Source organism: Mustela lutreola, chromosome 1 (genome assembly GCF_030435805.1).
Source record: "Mustela lutreola isolate mMusLut2 chromosome 1, mMusLut2.pri, whole genome shotgun sequence".
NCBI lineage: Eukaryota > Metazoa > Chordata > Mammalia > Carnivora > Mustelidae > Mustela > Mustela lutreola.
Genome location: NC_081290.1, coordinates 273,804,045 through 273,826,662, shown reverse-complemented (window position 1 = coordinate 273,826,662; position 22,618 = coordinate 273,804,045). Strand labels below are relative to the sequence as shown.

General features: G+C 36.3%; 1 pseudogene; it reads left to right on the top strand.

Moving 5' to 3' along the window:
* The first annotated feature begins 134 nt into the window (after nt 1-134).
* LOC131807234 (olfactory receptor 4C5-like) lies at nt 135-17,777 on the top strand (annotated as a pseudogene).
* Nucleotides 17,778-22,618: the final 4,841 nt, after the last annotated feature.

Here is a 22,618-nt window from a genome sequence, read left to right as displayed (position 1 = left end):
ATTTGATGATGGGTAAAGACACAAGTTGATGGTCCCAACCTAAGACAGGCACGGTCCCTTATCCATACAAATAAATAAAGAAGGGAGAGCTGTCGGGGTCACGCCCCCAAGATGGCGCCAGTCGCACTCCTAAGATGGCGCCACAGCAGTACAGACAGCCTAAAAAACATCCGCCCTGGCCACAGGTGACCTCGAGCTCGTCAAATGAGCACCGTATGCCACCACTGCCTACAAGCCCCAGATACCTCCTGTTCACGTGAACACCTCTGTGATTGGCTGTATACTCCCTGTTCACGTGAACATCTCTGTGATTGGCTGTTATGCCCTATATAAGGCAAGGGAACTTCCCCGCAAGGGGAGGAGAAAGATCGACCAGGAAATAAACAAGAGCTTGTGCATCTACCTGTGTGTGTGTTGCGTCATCTTTGCCGGCAGGGAGAGCGCAACAGCTAATAATACATTATATGTTAATAAAAATTAAAAATTAAAAGAAACTTAAGGTTGAAATCCTACAAAGATATCTTTTCTGAACACAGTGAAGTGAAACAAAACCAATAGCAGAAGGAAAACTGAAAAATTCACAAATACATGGAAATTAGATAACACATTATTGTACAACCTTTGTGTCCAAGAAGAAATAAAAAGCAGACTTAAAAATATGTCAAAACAAAATAACTTTAAACTACAGACTAAAACCTATATGATGCAGCAAAAGCAATACTAAGACAAAAATTTGTAGCAATGAACACCCACATTTAAAAAGATCTCAAGAGGGCGCCTGGGTGGCTCAGTGGGTTAAGCCGCTGCCTTCGGCTCAGGTCATGATCTCAGAGTCCTGGGATCGAGTCCCGTATCGGGCTCTCTGCTCAGCAGAGAGCCTGCTTTCCTCTCTCTCTCTGCCTGCCTCTCCATCTACTTGTGATTTCTCTCTGTCAAATAAATAAATAAATAAAATCTTTAAAAAAAAAAAAATAAAAATAAAAAATAAAAAAAAAATAAAAAGATCTCAAGAGACCAAACACACTATGCTTCAAGAAATGGAAAAAAAAAAAAAAAAACTAAGTCCAAAGTTTCCAGAGGAAGGAATAATTAAGAGGACAGTGGAAATCAATGAAGTGGAGACTAGGAAAACAATAGAACAATATCACTCAAACAAGAGTAGTTTGTTTTTTTTTTTAAAGGTTTTATTTATTTATTTGAGAGAGAGACAGTGAGAGAGAACATGAGCGAGGAGAAGGTCAGAGAGAGAAGCAGACTCCCCGTGGAGCTGGGAGACCGATGCGGGACTCGATCCCGGGACTCCGGGATCATGACCTGAGCCGAAGGCAGTCGTCCAACCAACTGAGCCACCCAGGTGTCCCCCAAGAGTAGTTTTTAAAGTAAAACAAAATTGTCAAACTTTAGCTGGTCTAAGAAGAGATCACACATGGGACAGAGGACATTAAAACTCATGCCACAGAAATAAAAGGATTATAAGACACTACTCCAATTATATGCTAAAAAGGTTGGTTAACCTGGAAGAAATAGATAAATTCCTAGGAACATAGAATCTATCAAATCTGACACATGAGGAAATATATAACCTGAACAGATCAATAATGAACAAGAAAACTAAATTCATAAGGAGAAACCTCTGAAGAGAGAAAATCCCAAGACTAGAGGGCTTCACTGGTAAAATCTACAACACAACATTTAAGGAGAATAAATGCCACTCCTCAAAAACGTCTAAAAATTGCAAAGGAAAAACACACCTGAACTTCCTTTATAAGGTCAGAATTACTGTTACAAAGAAAGAAAGAGAGAGAGAGAGAAAGAAAGAAAGAAAGAAAGAAATGAAATACATAGAAATAAACTAAACTAAAAAATTTAAAAGATTTGCAAACTGAAAACAACAAAACATTTATGAAAGAAAACTAAAACAAAAAAAAAGTGCAAATAAATGGAAAGACATGATGTCTTTCTAAAATGTGGGAATCAATGTTGTAAAGATGTTCATACTATCCAAAGTGATCTAGAGTCTGTATAATCCCTATCGAAATCCAAATCCAATGTTGACTTTTTCAAGGTGATTTGGTGCAGGATTTCAACCAGCTCCTCAACACCCCAGAAGCTGAGGGAGAAAAGACTGTACCGGAGCCTCCTTTCTGTAGTTTTTCCATCCTCTACCTCTGAATGTCTTTAGGTATAATGTTTGGCTCAGTGGGAATTTTTCAACCCCTACCATGTGGAAATACTGTTCTTTACTGTAAATCTGCACAATTCCTTCTGTGAGCTATAGAGAAAAAAGCTATATTCCCATGAGAATCCTTCATCTCGATACACACACCAAAGGAAATTGATGGATCTATGGATCATAAATTATCCAATCTCTGATATCTGAGAATTCTGCCATATGAGCCTCCATTGTTGCAACTAATAAAAATGCCAGTCTTCCAGAGTTACATAGCACATAACCTTTCTATTCTCAGGACCACTATAAACTTAGAACAGTGACATGTTCAGAGAGAAGTCCATCCTCTGAACTCTGACCTATGCCTAAACCACCCCCATCCTGTGCCAGGCTCAAAAATGTCGAAATGAGCAGCAAAGCCCTATCAGGAAGCTTTCCTACTTGTCTTAACAAAACCTCACCCTAATCTATAGCCACAGACACATGTCTCACCAAAGCACACCCCCATTTCTAAAACTGGCTTCTAATGATATTTGTGAGTACCAAGGGGGAGTAAGCAAAAAAACTGTGACTGAAGCTTCCAGCAAAGATTCCAACAGGACCAATTACTAATCCTCTGAGGAGTTAAGAGGTCAATGCACTATCAAATCCTGCACTTCGTGAAAGTCTATTTAAATATTTCTCTAAAGTCTATGAAGAAAGAATTACAGGACATTTAAGTAAATGAGAGAGGCAGAGCATGTACCAACAAGCTTAAGATTCATAGAGGAGACAGAGGTCGAAGAGGTTGCTGTCCGTGTTCTCCTCAAGGATTTTGATGGATTCCTTTCATACATTGAGGTCCTTCATCCATTTTGAGTCTATTTTTGTGTGTGGTGTAAGGAAATGGTCCAATTTCATTTTTCTGCATGTGGCTGTCCAATTTTCCCAGCACCATTTATTGAAAAGGCTGTCTTTTTTCCATTGGACATTCTTTCCTGCTTTGTCGAAGATTAGTTGACCATAGATTTGAGGGTCTATTTCTGGGCTCTCTATTCTGTTCCATTGATCTATGTGTCTGTTTTTGTGCCAGTACCATGCTGTCTTGATGATGACAGCTTTGTAATAGAGCCTGAAGTCCGGAATTGTGATGTCATTTCAGTGTTTTTTTTTTTTTTTTTCAAAGAACCCCCTTTTGGTTTGATTGTTTTTCTATTCTCTATTCTTTTTTCTACTTCATTTGTTTCTGATCTAATCATTGTTATTTCCTTCCTCTGTTTACTTTGGTTTTAGTTTGCCCTTCTTTTTCAAATGCCTTAAGGGGGAAGGTTAAATTATTTGAAGCCTTTCTTTTTTTTTTTTAATATAGGTATATGCAGATATAAATTTCCCACTAATCACTGATTTAGATGCATTCTACAGGTTGCAGTATGTGGTGTTTTCATTTTCATTCCTCTCAAAATATTTTCTAGTTTTCCTCATGATTTCCTCTTGGACCCCTGGTTATTTAAGAGTATGTTATATAATTTCCACACATTTATAAAGTTCCCAAATTTCTTCCTATTATAATTTCCAATTTTGTTACACTGTGGTCAGAGAACATACTTTGTAGGTTCAATACTTTTAAATTTATTGAGTCTTATTTTATGTCTTCATATATGATCCAACCTAAAAAGAATGTTTTCCGTGAGGTTGAGAAGAATTTACAGTCTGCTGTCATTCAAGAGCTATATTAGTTATCTGTTAGGTATAGCTGGTTTATAGTATTAAGCCTCTTGTTTTCTTGTTGAACTTCTGGTAAGCTCTCTATCCATTATTGCAAGTGGGATATTAAAGTCTCCAGCTACTAGTGTTGAAGATGTCTGTGTATTCTTTCTTCTGTGTCAGTATTATATATGTGTTCATGAATTCTGGGGCTCTATTAGCTACATATAAATCTATAATTATCATATCTTGATTAATTGACTCTTTCATCATTATAAAGTATCTTTTTGGTCTCTAGTAATTTACATCTCAATGTCTATTCCATCTTATGTTAATATAAAATAACCTATAAAAATTTCAGCTCTCAATTGATTACCTTTTGCATGGTATAGATTTTTCATACTTTCCCTTCCTAACTTATTTGTGTCTATGAATCTAAACTATATTTCTCATAGACAAAATATACAGTTGGCCCTTGAAAAAAGTGGGGGTTAGGGACACTGACACCTCAGTCAAAACCCACATATAACTTTTGATTCCCCCAAAACTTAACTACCAATAGCTTATTGTTGACCGAAAGCCTTATCAACGACATAGTCAATGAACACATATTTTTATATGTGTTATATACTGTATCATTACAATAAGGTAAGCTAGAGAAAAGAAAATGTTAATAAAATCTTAAGAATGAGAAAATACATTTATAGTATTGTACTATATTTATTGAAAAGAATCTGCCTATAAGTGGACCCACACAGTTCAAACCCATGCTGTTCAAGGGCACTGGGTGTTACATATAAGTAATGAATCACTAAATTCTACTCCTGACACAGATAATACACTATATGTTAACTAACTAGAATTTAAATAAAAACTTGAAACAAAAAAGAAAAATAACAACAAAAAAAGGTTCAACTGTATTTAGATCATATTTTTATATTCATTCTGTGAATCTCTGCCTTTTAAATGAAGTTCCAAAATGTATATTTTATGTAATTACTGTTAAGACAGAATTTACATCTATTTTGCTATTTGTTTTCCACTGTCCTTTCTTTTTTACATCTTTATTCTTTGCTACGGCCTTTTTTGATGGGCTAAATAGATATTTCATAGTGTTCTATTTTTTCTTATTGCTTATTTTTCTGTTTTTTAGGGCTTTTTTTAATTGAACTTTTAATAACAAAGTTATTTTGGTTTCTCTGGAAAGTATAGTTAAAATCTTAAACAATACAACTCAGATTAATACTAGAGCAATTACAATACCGCACAAGAACTTTATTTCCGTGTAGCTCTAGTCCCTCTCTCCTTTTGTGTTTTATTGCCATACAATGTGCATGTTTATATACTGTAAGCCCCTTGCCACAGATTTATAATTGCTGCTTTATGCAGATCCCTTTTAAATCAGATAGAAGGAAAATGGAGATACAAACTAAGTACACAAATACTGTCTTTTATATTTACCTATGTAGTTATTTTTACTAGAGTTCTTGATTTCTGCATGTAGATTCAAATTACTGCCTGGTGTCAACTTCATTTCAGTCTAAAGGACTCCCTTTAGTATTTGTTGGAGAGCAAGTCTGCTGGTGATGAAACCTTTCTGGTTTTGTTTATCTGGAAATTTCTTAATTTCTCTTTCATTTTTGAAAGATACTTGTATTAAATATAGAATTCTTAGTTGACAAAACTTGGAATATACCATCCCATTGTTTCCTGACCCTACCATTTCTAATGAGAAATCAGCTGTTTGTCTCAATGAGAATCCCTTGTACATGGTGAGTTGCCTCCCCCTTCTACTTTCAAGATTCTCTTTGTCTTTGGCTTTAGGTCATTTGATTGTTACCTCATATGTGTGTGTTTATCCTATTTTGAGTTTGTTGTTGGATGGTAGATTAATGTTCTTGGAAAATACAAGCCACTATCTCTTCAAATACTCTTTCTGCTTCTCTATATTCTCTCCTGCTGGAACTCCCATTATGCTCCTGTTGGTACTCTTGCTGGTATTCCACAGGTATCTGAGGCTCTGTTCATTTTTTTTCTTCATTCATTTTTCTCTCTGCACAAATAGTACCATCTGGAGGATTTATAAATATCTAGTACCTAGTATTTGCTGAATATTCTAATCTAAAATAGTCATTAATTTTATCACATTTTTTCCACATCTGTTGAGATGATTCTACGGATCTTCTCACTTATTCTACTAAGGTGATAAATCACATTGATTAATTTTTTTTTTCAGCATTACATATCTTTTATTCTGATTTTATTTGGTTTTTTTTGTTTTGTTTTTTTTTAATTTTTTATTTTTTATAAACATATATTTTTATCCCCAGGGGTACAGGTCTGTGAAACATTGATTAAATTTTTAACACTATAACAATCTTGCATTCTTGGAACAAATACAATTTGGCCAAGTTGTGTTACTCTTTTGAATGTTACTGGATTAAATTTACTAATATTTTATTTAGGATTTTTATATCAAAATCATCCTGTAATTCTTTCTTGTAAAGTTTTTGTCAGGTTTTAGTCTCATGGTTATACAATCCTCACCTTTTCTTTTTCTCTTGAAAAATTTTCCCTTCAATATTTTGTAAATTCTCCAGGGAAGACATCAAGCCTTTAATTTTTGAGATAAGGCTTTAATTAGAGAATTAAATGAATATAAAAAGAAATGTTCAAATTTTTATTTCCTCTTGTATAGGTTTTGATAAGATCTTTAATTTTTTATTTCATCTAAAATTTCACTTTTACTGTCATAAAGCTTTTATAAAAGCCTCTTATTTTAATTTCAATTTAAAAATTATAGTAATTTTCTCATTCCTCATATGGATAACTTTTTCTGCCTCTCCCTCTCTCTCTCTTTTGTTCTTGACTAGTCTTGTTCATAATTCATCAAGTTTTTAAGTCTTTTCAAAAAATAAACATCTGACTTTATTGATTGAGAAAACAGAATCAGATTGCAAGGTCAAATGTACAAAAATTAAAGATCTTATCTGGTTTCACGTTTTATTAATAACTGAAAGGATACAAGTAATTATGAGATACTGCAGAAAACTGGAGAAGTTCAGGACTGTCAGTATCACTCTTTAGGCCCTTTCTTACTGTATTCAAGTGCTCTCTGCTTGATGCATAACATACGATTTCTGTAAGTAATGCATTCAGCCATCATTTACATAAAAGGAAACTATTTTGGTCATGACACTTTATATTCGAATAGCCACACAGCTTGTGCAAGATTTTCCAGAAAGCAGGGCACCTGGGTGGCTCAGTTGGTTAAGTGTTTGCCTTCGGCTCAGGTCATGAATCCAGAGTACTGGAATCAAGCCCCACATTGAGCTCCCTATGCCGGAAGCCTGCTTTTCCTTCTCCCTTTGTCATTATCCCCACTGGTGCTCTCTGGCTCTCTCTATCTCTCTAGCAAATAAATAAAATCTTTTTAAAAATTAAATTAAATTAAAGGATTTTCCGGGGGGAGGGGAGATTTTCCAGAAAGCCATGCCCCATAAACCCACAGAATTCTAGGTTTGTTTTCCATTAGTAATTCTAGGTAAATGAGATAAATCCTGCTTCAAGCATTCCATAGCATCCTGCTTCAAGAATTTCCCCCCTGGTAAATACCATAAGTGTGTTTCCCAAGAGCTCATTAACATGTTTCTATAGTTTTTTAACTGAATCAACTAACCCTCTTGCCCAAGGCCTGTGTATAGAGATAAAATGTGTTGCTAACAAGCTTCTAACTCTTTGCTTCCCAGTCCAACCTATGATCTCAGTCAATATCTCCTTTCTACATATTCTCATGCATCTTTTAAAATTTAGCTCATAACACTTTCAACAATAAATTATGTAGAAAAATAATCCTACTAATACTTTAGTGACCACCAGATTGGCCACATTAAATACAAACTTAGAAATTCTGTGAACAAAGCATACCACTCATAATTAGTAATCCCTACAAAAATCTGAATATTTTTTGCAGCTCAGTTAGGCTTTTCTTACATTATCCAGTTATTTAAAATGTTTTTACATATTAATGGAGCCATTTCATACAGTTTTAATTTCTCTAAGAACAAATTCACTTCTTTTTTGCTAAATCAAATTCCATGGGTATTATAAGAATTGTGGGCATCAAATCAACGTTACAAAATATGTTTTCATCAACAAACTCACAAATCCTTTGTTCTACCAGAAAGCCATGTCAGGAAGATTAGTGTTCCACCACCATAAAGCTAGTGAACTTACAGGATCATTCTCTCTTCCTTCCCAACAAATTTTCCCATGCACTACATATTCCCAGTGACTGGAATAGTATTGGAGGCCACCTTTTATTAAATTCTGGATTCCTACTGGTGTGTGTGTATATAATCAGATTCCAGATATCATAGTACAGGTTTAGTTTCATACACTGGCTTCCAAGTATCATTGTGTAACACTATCCATCTGCCACCCCTTCCCTAATAGGATCAACACAATCTACTTCCTCTATCTGTTCATTCCCAAACAATCAAACCACAGGGGAAATAAAACTGACAGATATATCTGTGGTATCAGGCCATTACAAAACAATAAAGGCAACATTGTGAAATAACATCCTGCCGTAAATTAAGCTTACCATAATGTTCCTATAAAAACTTCCTCTTTGCCTTGGACCTCTAGCTCTTCTGGCCATTAGACTTTACAGACACTGGATTATGTAGTGATTAAAATTGTCAATATGTTTTCTTGCATAAGGTGCAAGTTTTCTCCCATCAACAGTGATAGATATGGTATTGCATTATAGCAATTACCCACTTTCTCCACTCACTACAGTTTTACCTTATCCCAACCCAATTTCAAGCCACAGTCTATCTCCTGCAACAGAGAGCCCTCTGGTGGCCCTGTTTAGGGGAGCAAATCTTTCTCATCATGATTAGCCTTTATAAACTGATAAAGCAAGGTGGTAATTAAATAACAGTGCTAATTAAATCACCAGATCTTTTGTTGCCATTGGACATTGATTGTTTTGTGCAATTTGGGGAAAAGGTTTCACAAAAAAGTATTGTATGGCCCTATTAGATTATCAATTGGCTCTGTTCTATCCCAAATACTGCTCCATCTGGTATGTCATAGCATTTCCCAGGAATGTCCTTTACATACCTCCAGAGGAGAAAAGTCAGAAATATTGAGCCATTATATCAAACCCAAGTTGGATTCCCTCAGGTCTGACTGGGTTTTATTTCTGCTTTCCTAAACACATTCATTCTACTTCCACATCTGGTATATTCAAAGGAGCAAATGAAGTTCTGCCAGCTCTGGAAGTCAGCAATAATCTACCTTCCATTCTATCTGTAAGATTAGCAATTTATCATATCCACTTGTGACCACACAGAATGTCTATTATGCAACATTCTGTCTCGTGTATGATTTATTGGTAGTGTTTCTCAGATCATCTGAAAAATGACCACATGGTAAATATAACCTATAAAGCCAAACTATACCTATAGTCATCTACCCATGAATGGAGTTGTCAATGTGTAACCTCACTTCTTTTCTCCAAATTATCCAGTTGGGGGGTTTTAGGTAGAGCCTGAGCAGGAAGGCAAGTTCACTACTATAGAGAAAACAAGTTCAAAGGATTTCTCTAGTAAGTCTTTCATCAGTAGCCTATGAGAGAAGTGGTAATAGTACTAATTCTTTTTCCAAAGTTGTCTCTTGAAAATAGCATGATTTTCTTCTCTGGAATTAGGATCCACTTATAAGTGTTTCTACATGTTTCCATTTGTTACTATTTTTGTCCCCCAATCTCTCCCTATCACCAGATTTCCCAGCTCAACCATACTATTTTTCCACATGGCTGAATATGACAGCAGTTGTGTTAACACATCTTTAGGCACACACCCAGGCAGATATCCTAAGCTCTGATAGGGAAAGAATCACAGTATTGAACTTGTCATTTGGTAACTGGGCTACATTTGTAGTTATCTGTAATTTAGCTACATGAGATGAAGATATGGTCCACCCTAAAGTACCTGAGGAATACATGTTTTCAAATTTAATTGAAAAGATACTATGTCTGGGGCACCTGGGTGGCTCAGTGGGTTAAGCCTCTGCCTTCAGCTCAGGTCATGATCCCAGAATCCTGGGATCAAGCCCCGCATCGAGCTCTCTGTTCAGCGGGGAGTTTGTTTCCCTTCTTCTCTCTCTCTGCCTGCCTCTCTGCCTACTTGTGATCTCTGTCAAATAAATAAATAAAAATCTTTAAAAAAAAAAAAAGAAGAAGAAGAAGAAGAGAAAAGATGCTATGTCTTGGGCATCAGTATTAGCTTCCATCAATACACGTAAGTTTAAACACATAATGATGCTCATAGGGTCAGGCAACACCAAAGAAAAATGTTGTGAAATGGTGAAGATATAAACTGTGGAATTGCATAATTGTTCATCCCATTCTATCCTACCTATCCTGCAAATACTTCTAGTGGAGTCATTAATGGAAAAGGTTTTGCAAGTTTATATATCTGAAAGGACTCACAAGACCTCGGAAAGCATTCTCATATAATGTATTTAAGACCACTGTTAATGTGAAACAAAAAACAGGATACAGGAAAGCACTGAATATTCTATAAATGTCCAAACAATCTCCCATGAGTCCTTATTCACAGAGAGAAATAAGCTTCATCTCCTTTTGAACCACCAAAATCACCATGAGATAAGTCCTGGCTTCAGGAAAGCAAAGGCAGAAGTTTGTAATAAGGTGTTTATGTCCTTCTGGTCAAGCCAGTTATGTTGAGTAAAGGCCATTGGTAAAAAAATGATTCTTGGTGTGTTTGGGACTATCAAAGGAGTTTGGGACTTTGCAAAAATGACCAAAACTCCCAGTGGTCTTATCCTAGCCAAGAGTCAAAGCCAAACATAACCAGAGATCAGGCTAGACTTTCCTGTTGTGTAGTAAATGACTCATATACAGTGCACGCTCAGACTCTTGGTCAAGACTACAAATCACTCATAGTCATTCTTTCTCTTGCATATTTTGTACCATTTATAGGACAGGGGAAAACATACAACTTCCAAAATGCCCATTACTTATATCATCAAATAAGAGATGGGTATTGTTTAGATAAGCACTTAAGTTAACCAAATATTCTACCACAAACTTGTTGACAATCATGCCCAAGTTGAAGGACTATTCTATCACACTATTGAAATTAAACTTTTATGAAAAGTATCAATATGTTGATTTAGTATAACAATTAATTGATTGTTAACTAATTCTAGTTCCTTCTCTAACCAGATTTCACTGTATGACTATCATGGAAGGTGTTAATTTAATTTCCTAATAAATTTAATCATTAATAATAGGATTATAGATTTTGTGGAAATCAAATTAAATCTACCAGTTATACCAGTATTAAACCAAATAACAGTAACATTATTATTGATTGGTTCCCTCATTAACAGCAATTACTTCTTACTACTGAATTAATTTTCACTCAAATCCTTCATTTGATGTAACACTGGGTTTTCTACATCTTCCTGTCATCCAGGACCCCTGAAGCAGACTGCATTAACCTGTAGCTCAATCCACGAAGTATATTTATATTTTCCTCTTCAATTAGTTGACCTCTATGAAGCTACTTCCCAGACTGAGTGATGGCTCTCCACACCAGAGCCGCCATCTATAAGCTAAAACTGCTTGTTAGGAATCCACCAAAAATTGGTCACAGAGTAGGATCTATTCAGCTATGAGAGTAAGTAACTCCTCAGAAGGATCTAATAGGGCTCAAAAGCAAGGCAGTCACTTGTTCATGTGTGCAATCGGTTCCCTCTTTCACAAATCCTATATTTATATTTTATTTAATAAAAGAAATTTTCTGTTCATTTCCCTTTCTATTAGAATAATTATCTGATATAACCCAGAACTTATGGGTATTTCACATCTCATAATGTTATATCCTTCAGTAAAAATAAAAGCAGTTTCAGGTAAAGTCCAACAACAAGCTAGCAATCACCTTATAAACAGTGTACACTCTTTGGCTGTTTGAGACAACTTCCTAGTTCAAAAGCCCACTGATGCATCTCTAGGTGGCAATTCCGGCATCCCTTACTGAAGGCATTACTAGGAAAGAGAATTTGTTCTCCTGATTCTCTTTTTAGGAACAGAGAAGCATCACCCAAAAGAAATCTCAGTTTTTCTTGTCTCCCATTGGTCAAAATTTTGTCACATGCTAGCCCTTAAATTGATCACTGAAAAGAGGAGGACATTACCATAATTGTTTTAGACTAATCCAGGGTCACAACTGTGGCCTGGGGATGGACCACACTTTCCTCTGAACACCTAAAGAAATGGAGTTTCCTTAGAAAGAAAGAAGCTGGGAAATAGCCAACTGTGGGTGACAGTGTCGGCCACACCTAATGTGCCTCCACTGACCGCTCTCCATACATCTCTAATCAATCTCTCTCTCTCCCCTTGCCCCACACTTCCTTCTTAGCTCTGTCCCCTGGCATTTCAACATACCAAGTTTCTCCCATCCTAAAAAATATTCACACATATGCTGATGTTCCACGTAGTGACTAATTTCATTCTTGTAACAACTCTATGAAATAATGTTATCTCTATTTTGCATAAAGGGAAACTGACACATGTGGAAGGTAAATAACATAGCCAAGCTCCCAAAGTTAGCCAGGATTCAACAAATACTAGCCAACAGTATCACAATAGTAGAAAATACAAAAACTTCTCTCAATTCATTTCAGAAAAGTATTTTCTAAGTAAGTTATGTATAACACATTCATCAGATGAACGTTTACACAACTTTTCAGTATTCTTCCCAATAATGTCAATTTATATAGGGCTCTTTTTCAGACTCTAGCAAGTGAAATGGCATACATAGAGTCTTGCAAATATAAGAACTATAAATTCATCATCGCTTTGATGTATTACTTCTCTGGGAACCTACCACACCCCATTCATGTAGAAGATGTCCCTGCTCCTCAGTCTGAACATCTACTTGGTCTTCCTTCCACTCTGCAGGAAATTTTCAGAGAGAAAATTTCCAAGATAATGTTTAGGCAGATCTCTCAGATTGGAGCCAAAGGTAGGAAAGGAAGATAAATGTCCTCCTTTTTTTCTGTGGCTCTCCTCATGGTCACTGAGGCATCTGGGATCTGTTTGAGGAATGTGTCCTGCCTGCCACTGCTGGGAGAACCAGAGACTCTACATAATCCCCCAGAGTCTCTATCAGCACCCCCATGCCGATCATTCCCAGTGCATGAGACACATCACAGAACCAGTGTCTACCTGGTACCACAGCATAATTGTTAGAGCTCGGGCTTAGAATTAGATCCTTGTATTTAAATCTAAGCTCTACCAATGGTTAGCTTCTCGGATCTTGACGAACCATGCTCACAGTGAACATTGACCTCTTTACACATAAAACAGAATTAGCAGTACTGTCTTCTTGGAATTATATAAGAATTATATAAAATACCATACTTAGCAAAGTGACATTAATTTATTACTTGTCAGTCCTCATTGTGTCCCTTTTTCCTTTATTCCTACAACTTTTTCAGGGACTCCCAACTTCACTGTCAGATTTCTTTAGTGGTGACATATCAAATTTTCATAGAAAGATTTTAAAATTATAATGTCCTATGAATCAGTATTTGCTACTTTAAATAGATCTTCTTTACTTTCTGTATGTGTACAGAGTCTAGCAACCAAAAGACTAATGGAGATGTATATATATATATTACTAGTTGAAACAATTCTTGCCAGAAATCCAAACAAACTGGTCACACCATGAGCTTTGATATCTTTACAGAAAATAACAGACAGCAGTGAATCTCTGCTCTTTATCTTATAGAACCCTACTACAGTCCTCTGATAGGTACCATTATCAACCCCTTTTTACAAATGTGGGAATTCAGGTATAAAAAGGCTAAGGAACTTGTCCAGTGTCACACAGTTAGCAAATAGATGAGCCAGCAAAATTTTTCTCTTCAGCATGATTCAGATGTCTATTATTAAGAGCACCTTCTCTAGCCTACAGGTGTAAACCATTGGGGCTTTAGCATTAGAATAGCATTTTTCACTGGCTTAGAGGTTATACTGTGTCATCTTCCCCGAGAGCTCTGTGAGATAGGTATTATTAAGGCTATTTTATAGACTCTGACTGGCTCATGCACCCATGCCCCAGTGAACAGAACATTCTGTGCCTTTCATCCCAGGCCCTAGGACCACTTCCTAAACACAATCATAGAGGGGCTGCTAACCAAGCCCAGCTGGCTCTCCCCCACCCCTTTGGTCACAGATGTCATGACCCCCAGAGAAAATGATAAATTGACCTGGCCGCCATCTTGGTTGAAGATGCTAATATTAATCCTCTGGTAGCTCAGAGATTGGAGCCTCCCTAACACCTAATACCCATTTTTAAACTTCCCTAATGGGGTGCCTGGGTGGCTCAGTGGGTTAAGCCTCTGCCTTTGGCCCAGGTCATGATCTCAGGGTCCTGGTATCATGGCCTGCATTGGGCTCTCTGCTCAGCAGGGAGCCTGCTTCCCCCTCTCTCTCTGCCCGCTACTCTATTGTGATCTCTCTCTGTCAAATAAATAAATAAATAAAATCTTTTAAAAAATAAAAAAAAAATAAAACTTAAAACCATCCATGAAAATATTAATAAAGATGGACCCAGGAAGACCACATAAAAATAACCAGCCACACGTCACAGAAGCTGTTTGGTTCTGAGTTTCCAACATGGCTGGATCCAGACTCCCAAGGACCAAAGAAAATAACTCTGGGCTGAGCACAGGCTTACTAAGAAAAAGACTTGTAAGAGCTAACTGCAGTTAACTTGCCTGCTACTTCAGGGACCTTGCATTTGTTGCTGATTGTGTGCTGCTCGCAATCCCTAATGTTTGTGCTTTAATAAAGTATGCTATTTTCATAGCTTTATATCAGTGTGGATCTCAGATCAAGTAGTCTTTACAATATAATTCATATTGTCACCAAAACAAACAAACAAACAAACAAATGACAAATGTGAAGTACGGTGGGTTGGAGAGAGATGTCTCCCTAGTTGTTTAGGCTTTCCCCTCAATTTCTTATGAAGTCCAACTCTTTAGAAGCTAAGTGAAGAATAAGGGTCTGGGGGCACCTGGGTAGCTCAGTGGGTTCAGCCTCTGTCTTCAGCTCAGGTCATGATCCCATTGTACTGGGATTGAGCCCCTCATCAGGCTCCCTGCTCAGCAGAGAGTCTGCCTCTCCATCTCTCTCTGCCTGCCTCTCTGTCTACTTCTGCCTACTTGTGATTTCTCTCTCTGTCAAATAAATAATTTTTTTTAATCTTTAAAAAAAGAAAAGAATAAGTATTTCACCTGGGATACATGGCATGGCACTCACAGGAAGGTGTGACCCTAGAATCCAAAAGTAAGCCCAGATGATAAACTCAATTATTTAGGAATTCTCTCTCAGCAATAATTTTCAAGGAACTAAGTGAGCAAAAGAAATAGACCTAAGATAAAAATGGTTGAACTTGCAGAGCAGTTGCTGGGAATGGGTAGTGACAGCATCCTCCATTCCAAGTGTGTTCTTAGAGAAGACACCTGTTCTGGAATGAATCTGTTACTTCTTCCTCAAAGGCATCAGACAGGTAGGTACACTGATTTTTTTATTAGTAGTTTGTTCTCAAGGTAATACTAGGTCCCTATGGTGAGTTAGATTTAAATATGTGTACCTACTTTCACAGAATTTAATGCATAATGACTATATTTAGTCTATTAAAAAAAGCACAGTCACTCAGGAGATTATGAACCCACACCAGAGATAAGAAAATAATATTACTTTCACTAAATTTTTTCACTGGTTATGAAGGTAATCTACTATAGAAAACTTGGTTCGAAAAAATTTTTTAAAGAATGTAAAAATGCCCTTAACTCGTAACTCAAGTAAACACTATTAATCTCTATAGTGTATTTTTTTACAAATACCTTTCTATGTATACATGTCATTTTGGACATTTTAGATCATAATACATAAACTGTTTTATATTTTGTGGTTTCCACTCAATATTATATTGGAAGAAAAATCTTTCCACACTACAAACTCTTGAAATAACTTTAATGTCCACCTGATATTTCATTACTATAATTCACTTAATTATTCATATTAATGCAAATATTTGGAACATGCTCACTTATTTATTATCATCAAAGAATTATGGAATACAACCTGCACGATTAATTTTTATCCATTTTTTTAATCTGGAATAGATTCCCAAACTGAAGGAATACTAGACATAACCAGTTATAAAGCCCTTATTACATGGAGTCAAACTTCTTTCCAGAAGGATTTATATCAACACACAGTCACCAGCCCTGGATAATGTAACTATCATAAATCTTGGACAACCCGTCAATCAAAAGCATTTCACTATTTAAACATACTCCTTTGATGACTATGCCCTTATTTTCACAATGGTATGAGTAGATCTTTTTTGCAAAAACCATTTGCATAAAAATGGTTACTTATTGTACTTGTTTCAAGTATTTTTCCAGTGTGTTGCTGAACTTTATGTAACTGAATCCATTAATTTGTCCTGTTTCTCATACCATTGTATCTGCTTTAGATGCTCTTCTTCAGCCAGAAATTACATATAAACTTTTTTTTATTTCTCTTTTTTAACAAATCTATATCTTATTTGAAGGCATTAATATACTCTATTCCATCTCTTTGTGTGTGTGTGTGTGTGATGGCATGAATATCCAACCATGTGTAATTGTAGGAAGGGCTGTGCATTTGTAAAACTCATCATCTGGATGAGTGTGTGTGTGTGAATATGTTTGTGTGTCAGTCAGAGGGTGAAGAGGCAATGTGTTCATTATAACTAGTAATAAGGCACAACTTTAAGTCTGAGTTTATCTGCCTGGAGTTGCCTTCAGTCTGAAAGAAAGCAATTCTGACAGAAATGATTTGCTTGATCAAAATTCACCTGCCACAATTGCAATCCCTGTGCTATTCATAGACAAATCTATTATCCAGATACCAAAGTGGATTTACGAACAAATGAACAATGTGACAGAATTCATCCTGCCTTGCCTGACACAGAACCCAGATGTGCCAAAACTCTAGTGCACTGTTTTATAATCATCTACTTTCTCACTGGGGTAGGCAACATACTCCTTGACATGACGATCAAATCCAGCAGAGCCCTGGGCTCCCCTATGTATTACTTTCTGTCTTTCCTGTTGTTTGTAGACAGCTGCTGCTCTTCTACCATGGCTCCCAAAATGATACTTGACTTGCTCACGGGAAAAAAAAAACTGTCTCCTTCAGTGTGTGCATGACTCAGCTCTTTGCAGAGCATTTCTTTGGAGGAGTGGAGATCATCCTGCTCACAGTGATGGCCTATGACTGCTACCTCACCATCTGCAAGGCCCTACACTATAAGACTGCAAAGAACAGGCAAATGTGTGGCCACCTGGTAGCCATGGCCAAGGCTGAGGAATCTCCTCACACTCTGGTTCAAATTCTTTTTAAGGTCTGGTTGCCATTCTGTAGCTCCAGGGTCAATGACCACTTCCTCTGTGACCTCTTCCCTCTACTAAAACTCTCTTGCACTGACACTCACATTTTTGGACTTTTTGTTGCTACCAACAGTGGGCTGATGTGTCTCCTCATTTTTTCTATTCTTGTCACCTCCTATGTCCTCGTCCTTTACTCCCTAAGAACTCACAGTAATAAAGGACTGCATAAGGCCCTTTCTACCTGCATCTCCTCTGTTACCATAGTTATCCTATTCTTTATATCCTGCCTATTCATGTACCTTTGGCCCATGGTCACCTTTCCCATTGACAAACCAGTGGCAGTGTTTTATACCATATTAACACCCATGTTAATAAACTTTTAATCTACACCATCAGAAACTCAGGGGTGAAAAATGCCATGAGGAAGCTCTGAAGCCACAGAGTAATCTTCGGTAATAATTCATGTGACCAGAGAATAATCAAAAACTTCATTCATATATTAAAAACAATATGACTCATAGAAAGAATGATGGTCTTGACGTCAAACTACGTGAGTTTAGTGAGTTTAAGTATAGTGTGCTCCCCCCTTGCTTTCTTTAATCTTTAATGGTTCCTCTTTCATATCAATATGTGACTAAATGATGACTCTAGTTTCTTCCAATTAGAAACCTCTATGCATTTACAAGCTGCTGATCAAAGGGACATTGCTAATCAGCATAAAACTGTCACATGTATAGAAAATCTCTGAGTTATATATTTAGTGGAAAAATTCTCTGTAAAGCTTTGAATTAGATTGTATACAAATGGGACAGTTAATATATATAAACAAAAGGCATAATGTCAAAGGATTCTGCTGAAAATTCATAGTTTCACTCCCAACTATGTAGTCAAAGAATGTTTATTGAGTTGAGAAATAAAGATTAACCAGAAATGAATGAGTATTGAATAATGCAAGAGGATTCATCCCAAAATTAAAGATGCCTTGCTGCACAATTCTATGGGCACCATTTATACTGAAATCTGGGCTCTTCCTAGAACAAATTATTTTCTCTTCCTGAAGCCAAAAAGAAATATAAATTTTTTCTTGATATAGCAATGACACAATTGCACATTTCCTACGCAGAAGACAACTGTAGAATATTTTTATCAAAGACATACTCTAAACAACTTCACCTCTGAACTAGCTGTTATTATAGGGATTTCTACCTTAGGTGATAGGAAAAAAAGCAACGGGGTACAGATGGCCCTTCTTTTCACTACATCTGCATCTTTGGGGTAAATACCCAGGAGTGCAATGTCAGGGTCATAGGGAAGTTCTATTTTTAATTTCTTGAGGAATCTCCACACTGTTCTCCAAAGAGGCTGCACCAACTTGCATTCCCACCAACAGTGGAAGAGGGTTCCCCTTTCTCCACATCCTCTCCAACACATGTTGTTTCCTGTCTTGTTAATTTTGGCCATTCTAACTGGTGTAAGGTGATATCTCAATGTGGTTTTCATTTAAATCTCCCTGATGGCTATTGATGATGAACATTTTTTCATGTGTCTGATAGCCATCTGTATGTCTTCATTGGAGAAGTGTCTGTTCATATCTTCTGCCCATTTTTTGATATGATTGTCTGTTTTGTGTGTGTTGAGTTTGAGGAGTTCTTTATAGATCCTGGATATCAATCTTCTAGAAAAATTTGGGATACAACTTCTAATACATCAAAATATACCCTAAATCTAGCACAGGGCTTTGTTCTAGTCTCCAGCCTGAGAAAACTCTCCACTTTCTTTTCCTTTCTTTTACTAAACAACATATCTTATCAACTCCTTTTTTAGAATTTTTTTAAATTTTCATCTCTATAGTCATATTCCACCTTTTCATCGTGTTTACTTTTATTTTTGTCTGTGAGTATATATGTATGTATATTTTTTTCCTTTCTTTAAAATTTTGTAAGGTAATTTCTTCTAAGAGACCAAAATACACCCAAAATCAAGTGGGAGGCTCCTCTCTATTCACCGTCTAATATATAAAATATATATATGTATATATATTTTATTATTATTATATACATAAACAGTCACCATACAGGCAATCCAATGGCACTAAATTCATATCTCTCAATAGTTACCCTGAGTGTAAATGGGCTAAATGCCCCTCTTCAAAAGACTCAGGGTATCAGAATAGATTAAAAAAAAAAAAAAAGACCCATCACTATGCTGTCTGCAAGAAACTCATTTTAGACCCAAAGACACCTCCAGATTTAAACAGAAGGGGTGGAAAATAATTTTCCATGCTAATGGACATCAAAAGAAAGCTGGGGTGGCAATCCTTATATCATATAAATGAGATTTTAAGCCAAAGACTATAATAAGAGATGAGGAAGGACATTATATAATACTCAAAGGGTCTGTCCAACAAGAATATCTTACAATTTTAAATATCTATGCCCCTAACATAGGAGCAGCCAATTATATAAACCAATTAATAACACAATCAGAGAAACACAGCAACAATAATACAATAATAGTAGGGGATTTTAACACTTCCCTCACTGAAATGGGCAAATCATCCAAGCAAAAGATCAATAAGGAAATAAAGGCCTTAAATAACACACTGGGCCACATGGACATCACAGATATATACAGAACATGCTATCCCAAAGCAACAGAATACACATTCTTCTCTAGTGCACATGGAACATTCTTCAGAATAGATCACATCCTGGGTCACAAATTAGGTCTCAAGTGGTACCAAAATATTGGGATCATTCCCTGCATATTTTTATGCCACAATGCTCTAAAGCTAGAATTCAATCACAAGAGAAAATTTGGAAAGAACCCAAATACATGGAGGCTAAAAAGCATCCTACTAAAGAATTAATGGGTCAACCAGAAAATTAAAGAAGAATTTAGAAAATTCATGGAAACAAATGATAAGGAAAATACAACTGTTCAAAATCTGTGGGACAGAGCAAAGGCAATCCTGAGAAGAAAGTACATAGTAATACAAGCCTTTCTCAAGAAACAAAAAATGTCTCAAGTACACAACCTAACCCTACACTTAAAGGAGCTGGATAAAGAACAGAAAGGAAAGCCTAAATCCAGAAGAAGAAGAGAAACAATAAAGATCAGAGCAGAAATCAATGAAATAGAAACCAAAAGAACAGAAGAACAAATCAATGCAACTAGGAGCTGGTTTTGTGAAGGAATTAATAAGATTGATACACCCCTGGCCAGACTTATCAAAAAGAAAAGAGAAAGAACCCAAATTAATATAATCATGAATGAAAGGGGAGAGATCATAATGAACAACAAAGAAATAAAAAGAATTATAAGAACATATTATGAGCAACTATACACCCACAACTTTGACAATCTGGAAGAAATGGGTGCATTCCTAGAGATATATAAACTCCCAAAACTGAACAAGGAAGAAATAGAAAACCTGAATAGACCCACAACCAATAAGGAGATTGAAGCAGTAATCAAAAATCCACCAAGAAACAAGAGCCAGGGCCAGACTGCTTCCCAGAAAAATTCTACCAAGCATTTAAAGAAGAATTAATACTTATTCTCCTGAAACTGTTCCAAAAAATAGAAATGGAGGGAAAACTTCCAGACTCATTTTATGATGCCAACATTACCTTGATCCCAAAACCGTCAGACCCCATCAAAAAAAAGAATTACGGGCCAATATCCTTGATGAACACAAATGTGAAAATCATCACCAAAATACTAGCCAGTAGGATCCAACAGTATGTTAAACGGATTATTCACCACAACCAAGTGGGATGTAATCCTGGGCTACAATGTTAGCTCAATATCCACAAATCAATCAATGCGATACAATACATAAATAAAGGAAAGAATAAGACACATATGATATTCTCAATAGATACTGAAAAAGCACTTGACAAACTACAGCATCTTTTCTTGATCAAATTCTTCAAAATGTAGGGATAGAGGGCACATACCTCAATATCATCAAAGCCATCTATGAAAAACCCACAGCTAATATCATTCTCAATGGAGAAAAACTGAGAGCTTTTCCGCTGAGATCAGGAACATGACAGAGATGTCCATTATCACAACTGCTATTCAATATAGTACTAAAAGTCCTAATCTCAGCAATCAGCAACAAAAGAAATTAAAGGCATCCAAATCAGCAAAGAAGGAGTCAAACTATAAGTCTTTGCAGATGATGTGATACTTTATGTTGGAAAACCCAAAAGACTCCACCCCAAATCTGCTAGAACTTGTACAGAAATTCATTAGTGTCAGGATATAAAATCATTGCACAGAAATCAATTGCATTTCTATATACCAACAGCAAGACAGAAGAAAGAGAAATTAAGGAGTAAATCCCATTTACAATTGCACCCAAAACCATAAGATACCTAGGAATAAACCTAACCAAAGAGGCAAAGAATCTGTACTGAGAGAACTATAGAGTATCCACCAAATTAATTGAGGAAGATGCAAAGATATGGAAAAATGTTCTATGCTCATAGATTGGAAGAACAAATATTGTGAAAATGTTGATGCTACCTAAAGCAATCTATACATTTAATGCAATCCCTATCAAAATCCCATCCATTTTTTTTTCAAAGAATTGAAACAAATAATCCTAAAATTTACACAGAACCAGAAAAGACCTCAAAAAGCCAGAGGAATGTTGAAAAAGAAAGCCAAAGTTGGAGACATCACAATTCCAGACTTCAAGATCTATTACAAAGCTGTTATCATCAAGAGAGTGTGGTAATTATGCTCCACAAATAAGTGAAACCAGATGATAATTGACTCTCTCTGCTTATTTCACCTAGCATAATCTCTTCCAGTCCTGTCCATGTTGCTACAAAAGTTGGGTATTCATCCTTTCTTATGGAGGCATAATACTCCATAGTGTATATGGACCACATCTTCCTTATCCATTCGTCCGTTGAAGGGCATCTTGGTTCTTTCCACAGTTTGGCGACCGTGGCCATTGCTGCTATAAACATTGGGGTACAGATGACCCTTCTTTTCATGACATCTGTATCTTTGGGGTAAATACCCAGGAGTGCAATGGCAGGGTCATAGGGAAGTTCTATTTTTAATTTCTTGAGGAATCTCTACACTGTTCTCCAAAGAGGCTGCACCAACTTGCATTCCCACCAACAGTGGAAGAGGGTTCCCCTTTCTCCACATCCTCTCTAACACATGTTGTTTCCTGTCTTGCTAATTTTGGCAATTCTAACTGGTGTAAGGTGATATCTCAATGTAGTTTTAATTTGAATCTCCCTGATG